At 42.0% G+C, this 6,000-nt stretch overlaps 1 protein-coding gene across 1 annotated transcript in view; it reads left to right on the top strand.

The window, feature by feature from the left end:
• Positions 1 to 598: 598 nt before the first annotated feature.
• The window catches only part of npas1 (neuronal PAS domain protein 1), a 36,654-nt gene continuing 31,252 nt past the window's right edge, over positions 599 to 6,000 (top strand). The window contains exon 1 of the mRNA XM_030151248.1: positions 599 to 737. The gene's annotated coding sequence lies outside the window, so the exon portion shown is untranslated. The remainder of the gene's footprint in view (positions 738 to 6,000) is intronic.

The following is a 6,000-nucleotide window of genomic DNA, read 5'->3' as shown; positions in this document are numbered from 1 at the left end:
GAGAGAGACTGAGGCGAGGGGCTGTACAAGCATGCCTTTTATATTTACTAGTGACTGAGAGAGAGAGGGAGAGGGATCGAGAGAGAGGGAGCAGCTGAAGGCAGAGACAACTGGTGTGCACGGCTTTCCCAAGAGGAAATGAAAAGAAAGAAGCTCAGCAAGGAGAGTGAATGAGTGAGCGGGAGAGAGGAAGGGTGGGAGGGAGCATGCCGGCTGGCGAGAGAGAGAGTCAGAGTGCGAGAGAGAGAGAGCGAGAAAGAGATTCTCACACTGGCTGTGTCCTAATCCGAGTCCATCTCCAAGAAGCAGCCGAGCAGAGTGTTAGTGAAGTGAGTCTGAGAGCCAAGGAGAACTACATCAGCTAGCTCCACTGACACACACACAAACACACACACACACACTCTTACTCGCTCTCTCTTTCACACACACTCTCTTGCAACGGGAGCCCACGATGTGTCCGGCTGAGCGGCCACGGCTTTTGTGAAAGTGAGGGGATTGACGCTGCCCCTGTCCCAGCCCCCTTGGCTCACACACACAGTGTTTGTTTGCTGTGTTTAAGATCGAGGTGGTGGAGGCGGTGGTGGTCGAGGAGGGGGGGCACGGCCAGGGCAGAGCAGGGGCACCGGAGAGGAGGAGAAGAAGAAGAAGAAGAGGAAGAAGAGGAGGAGGAGGAGGAAGAGAAAGACAAAGTGGATCAGATCAACAGCAGCACACCGAGCGCTGGAAATGCCTGTCAGGTGAGTAGATAATAGATCCAACAACTTATGGCACACACACACACACACACAGATACACACATACAGACACACACACGCGCACACACATACACCATCATACACACACACACTTTCTCACTCTGTTGCTTTTTTTCACACACGTACTGGACACACACTCGCACGCAGTCATAAAGTTGTCGCACTTTGTTCGATTTTTGTGCTTAGTTTAATCCAATTTGTCAGTCTATTTCCATGTCTTTTTACAAATCTAGATAAGAGGGGAATCTTTTATGGAAACTGATTTATCATAATTTGTTAAATCTCCAACTAAAGAACTTTCATTCTTTCTTTGAGATAATTTGTCAGGATTGTCAGCGGCAATAACTTTTTTCTGAGTCAGAACAGAGGTGTTATACATTTAAAGCATTTATCTGATAGAACCAGTGCAGCAGCAATTAGTGGAAAGTTTCAGCTCATTTTTCTTAAATCATACATACGAGGGAAAAAAAAAAGACTTGTATTAAAAAATTGATCTCTCCATTAATTACAGAGGTCTCTTTTTTAACATTAAAAACACTGGTGCTTGCAGAAACCACATAGATAAACCTGCATATTTCAGCATAAAAGTGCAGATACTTGTAGATGCTGGTGTGTTTATGTGATCAGATAATTAAAGTAAATGTAATTAAAAGCACCTTTCATCCACATGCAACTTATTGCTCTTTTTTTCTGTTTTTCATCCACCAAGTGTTCCTGAAATTTTCTGATTAACATTTTCACTGCAAATATTGCAATATTTGCTTTTCAGATAAGGCAAATAATTATGTACCTTTATGTTCTGTGCTGCTTGACTTCAATTATAACAGCTCTCTACCCCTGGATAAATTTGTGGGCATGTGTGTACGTGTGTTTGCTGGGATTTGAGATACAGAAGCAGAGAGTGAGCGGCAGTGTGTCCGTCTCCACCTGCAGAGGGAGAATTGGTCACAGTTTACTGGCTTAGTAACATTCGGTGCCTTCAGGGTGTTTGCAGCAGGTGGTCCAAATTGGTAGAATGACTGTGACAAACGCACAGTGTTCGCTGCTGCTGTAAAGTAAATAACAACATCAAACGATCACATAGCGATTTCAGGTTTTCTGGCTTTTTTTTTTTCATAATTTTCTGTGTTTGCGTTGTGAGGGTGTCACTCGGAGTAAAAGTCAGACTGTTGGAAAGGTGGAACAGTTTGCGCACAAAGGGAAAAATTTGTGCATGTATCAATGTGTGCATGTGCATTAAGCCTTCGTATATAGTGGTCCGCCAGATCTCCTTCATCTGCATGTTTTCATATGTAGTTGTATCCGTCGAGTGTTTGTGTGCGTTTCGTATGTCATCCCTGAAAAACAAATTCTGTGATGTGTATTAGCTAAAAATTAGATTGCACCTTCCACCTTTGCACACACACCTGCTAAAACAGCAGGTTCGGATAAATTCCAACAAAGTACAACACACACACACACATAGTCCGAATAGGTTCATACTGTTTGCTAGAACTTATACAGATTTCCTTTTCACACACATAGAACACAGAATGACTTTTTCAGGTGAGTTGGGCTGATGTTTCTCAATTGTACAGTGCAGAAATAGAAAAATCATATCGTGGGTACACTGAAAGTTTTAAGCAACTTACTCCCAGTATGACAATATTTTTTTATCTTTCTCTTTTAGCTTTGTTGTTTACCACTGACCATTTTAACTGACTATAAATATTCAGTGTCATTAGCTTCACTAAACATTGAATAGAGACACTGACACTAAACAGGACCAGACCGTGGTATTGCATGTTCATGGTACAGTTTGTGCTCCGGCACACTGAGCCACTATAAGCCTCTCCACCCGTTTCAGTTCTCGCATGTGCATGATGCTGTGGTCGTGACCTACCTTGAGGCCTTTTTATTAGACTCAGATAGTGAATTTTTTTTTCTTTAGGACTTAAGGAGTGGCATTTCATGCCAACAGACAACTGTGTAACAGACCCTGAGTTGGATTGCTCTCAGAAAGTGAAAATGTTGGCGAGTGAGTGTCCTGTTCAAAGACTGCAGACAAAACGAAGCTGACAGAAATGTAATTAAGGGTAATTGGAACTGTTCAAAAGTCTGATCAAAACCAGGCAAATTAATGTAACCACAGAATACCTTTTTTTTGCTCTGAAAAGATCAGTGCTTATGTGTGTTTCTGATGGTGAGATTAACATGTTCTTTATATCAGTGTTATTCCTCCCATTTTCCGTGCACACAGATCATAAGAAAAAATCAGTATTTAACACACAATCAGTACAATGACTTTGCAAATTGTTTAATTTATGACAATATCTTGATTAGAAGCGAGATGCACGCATACACTCTTAGTGACTCATTGACAAGTTCGCAGGTAGACAGACACCTCAGCTATCCGCCCTCCCTCTCTATTTTTCTCTTGATGTTTTTGTCTCTCTCTGTTGCGATCCAACACACACACTACGACGGTCACTGCCTTGTGTGTTGACAGACAGCCGCTCACACACTTCTTGCTCTCGCTGTGCACGTGTATGTGTGTGTGAAGAGCGTTGACAGACAGTGTGTGGGTCTGTGACAGAGGGTGTCAGCGCAGTGTCAGGGAGATGTGTTTAGTGTCACACTCTGCTGACCTGATCTCCGGTCGGACTGTCCACTCCAGCCCCACTGTGGCTCCTTACATAACCCCCGCTGTCATTCACACACTGGCCTGAAGGGATCCACCAGCCTGTGCACACACACTGACACACACATGCAGTCATTTAGTGATGTGCACATGATGTATAGGCACGCACACTCTCATTCACTTTGGGTCTAAATTAAATATCAGATGAGGTTACACGGTATCATTTCCAGAACGCAGATCTCCCACACAGCCACTCTTTTATGTCCTCTCCTTTTTTGTTCCTTTTTCCTTTCACTAATTTATGCTTTGACATCAAGCACAAGTGTCATAAATTAGCAGGATATCTGGAAATATTCAAACACACAGTTTTTCTCAGCAGTGTGTGGGAATATAGTACGAGGCCAGTGGGTATGATGGTTTCCCCTGTGAGCAGCAAGACACCTACACAAGTTGTGCAACTCTTATCAAGAGTTTGACACTAGTCTGAACTTTGACATTTGCACCATGCTAATTGATGTGGCAGAATTAGCATGTGGACATCTCTTTGCTTATGTGCAAAATGAGAATGAGCTTTCAAGTCCTTGTATCCACAACACACATGGGTGTGAGTGTGTGTATGTGCTGGAGCGAGTGAATGACCCTGTGTGCTGTGCTTTGGCCTGTGGTTATTTGGAGGTCAGTGCTGATGTGGTCTCTGCCTGCGGGAGTGGATTTACCATCTTCAGCCTTATAGAGAACTGCATCCACTTAGCTGAGTCTTCTACAGTCAGAGGGAGAAGTTTTTGTCTCTCGTGTACCTTTACTGTTTGTTCACCAATAACTTTTTTTTTTCCAGGGGAAATGGGGAATGGGGTGTATGTATGTATATATATATATATATATATATATATATATATATATATATATATATATATATATATATATATATATATATATATGTACATACACTTTTTTTTTTTTTTTTTTTACATAAAGCACATTTGATGTTCTTTGTACACGCTGAAAATAAGAGGCTTTTTGGTTGACTGCACTATAACTTTTTTCTTTTTACCATAACTCTAGTTTTATGTCAAGGTCAGAGTATTTAACTTTAAATGTATTGCACTTATTCTTTTTACCTAAGCTTTTTCACCAACCTTTAGCGTTTTCTGTTCCGAGGATGAATAATTTAAAGTCAACTTTATGATTGACATCTACCCTACCTTTTCATTTTTTCATTTGCTTCATAAATTTAGGTTTTTTTTTTTAAAGAATTGTTTCTATGTTCTCCAGCATTGTGAATTTTACTTCTCTTTACGTTGATCCTTTGTAATCAAACCATTACGTTGCATAATTAATCCAGAAAGTTTTTACCATTACCTCTAATTGAAGGCTTAAGGATGTGAGAACATTTTGTTTAGAAATAGTGTTTTAATGAACATATTATTTTTTGTTTTGTATGAATGTTTCCTCTGAGGCTCTGACTAGGGCGTTTCTGTCCTCACGACAAGGCACACTGTGACAGTTTAATAAATTAACTGTATCTCTGTCATTCACAAGTGCTTCTGCTTCATCTTCGACTCGTACTGCTAAAAGCTTTATTGAGTGCAGAATGACATTAAGTTTATTTGATTAAAAAAAAAAAAAAACTGGCAAGCTCTCTACAGTGAACAGGTACATTTTTTCTGTTAAATACTGTGTAGTGTGTTTGGGAGTCTGTGTGATGATACTTTCAACTTCATATTTAATCATGGGCAGTTGAAGCAGTGCGTTTTTTTATTTTTATTTTCAGACCAAGGTAGATGGTAATTATGACAGACATGGATTACATTCTTCGTAGCTCCACGTCCGTGAGGAGTGGACATCAAAGTGTGCTCACCAAAGGCCTCTGTAATAAAAGAGGAGGGGGAGAACGATATTGATTACCAAGGGTGAACATTAGCAAATCTCTTTCTCTCTCCTTTTTTCATCTGTGTCTTCATCCGTCCATCATTTCTCTCTCTCTCTTATCTCCCCACTGTCCGATTTGCCTCTGTCTCTCTCCGCCTCTACTTATGCTCTTTCCATCCCCCATCCGCTCTCCATCCACCCCTCTCTCCCGTTCTAATCATTTATTTATCACTGATCTCTTTATTCTGTATTCTTCCAGTTTAGGGACGGTCCACGCTGTGACTGTATGGTTTTGGTTCACTCACACAGGCTGTTATCAACATTTCTTTACACCCTTTTCCGAACCCTCGTCTTCCTCTTCATCACCGCAGAGATACCTGGGGGCGGGTGGGGTCACTCCGGTCCAATCTAACGCCGTATTGATTCCATTAGATAATTAATGACCCACGCAGGGGCCAGGGAGGAGCAAAGAGGGGGTTAGTGGAGCGGAGGGGAGGGTGAGGATGACGGGGGAGGCGAAGGAGGTGGGTGGTGGGGGGGGCGCCAAGGCCCTTGAGAGTTGGAGAGAACCTTGGGTTGGGAATGATCCAGAGTCCTCAAGGTCAACCGCAGCCGGCGCTCCGATACGGAAGCAGAATGCCGAGCATGACGGAATATGGAATACTGAGGGAGAGGGCGAGAGAGATCTTCATGTCCAGCAGCTGTCGATTGATCAGCGGCTGAAAAATTGTACATTAAAAAGTCTTTTGACTTCCA

Source organism: Sphaeramia orbicularis, chromosome 13, assembly GCF_902148855.1.
Source record: "Sphaeramia orbicularis chromosome 13, fSphaOr1.1, whole genome shotgun sequence".
Taxonomy (NCBI): Eukaryota; Metazoa; Chordata; class Actinopteri; order Kurtiformes; family Apogonidae; genus Sphaeramia; species Sphaeramia orbicularis.
The sequence above is the reverse complement of the archived record's forward strand: the minus strand, read 5'-3'. Positions and strand labels throughout refer to the sequence as shown.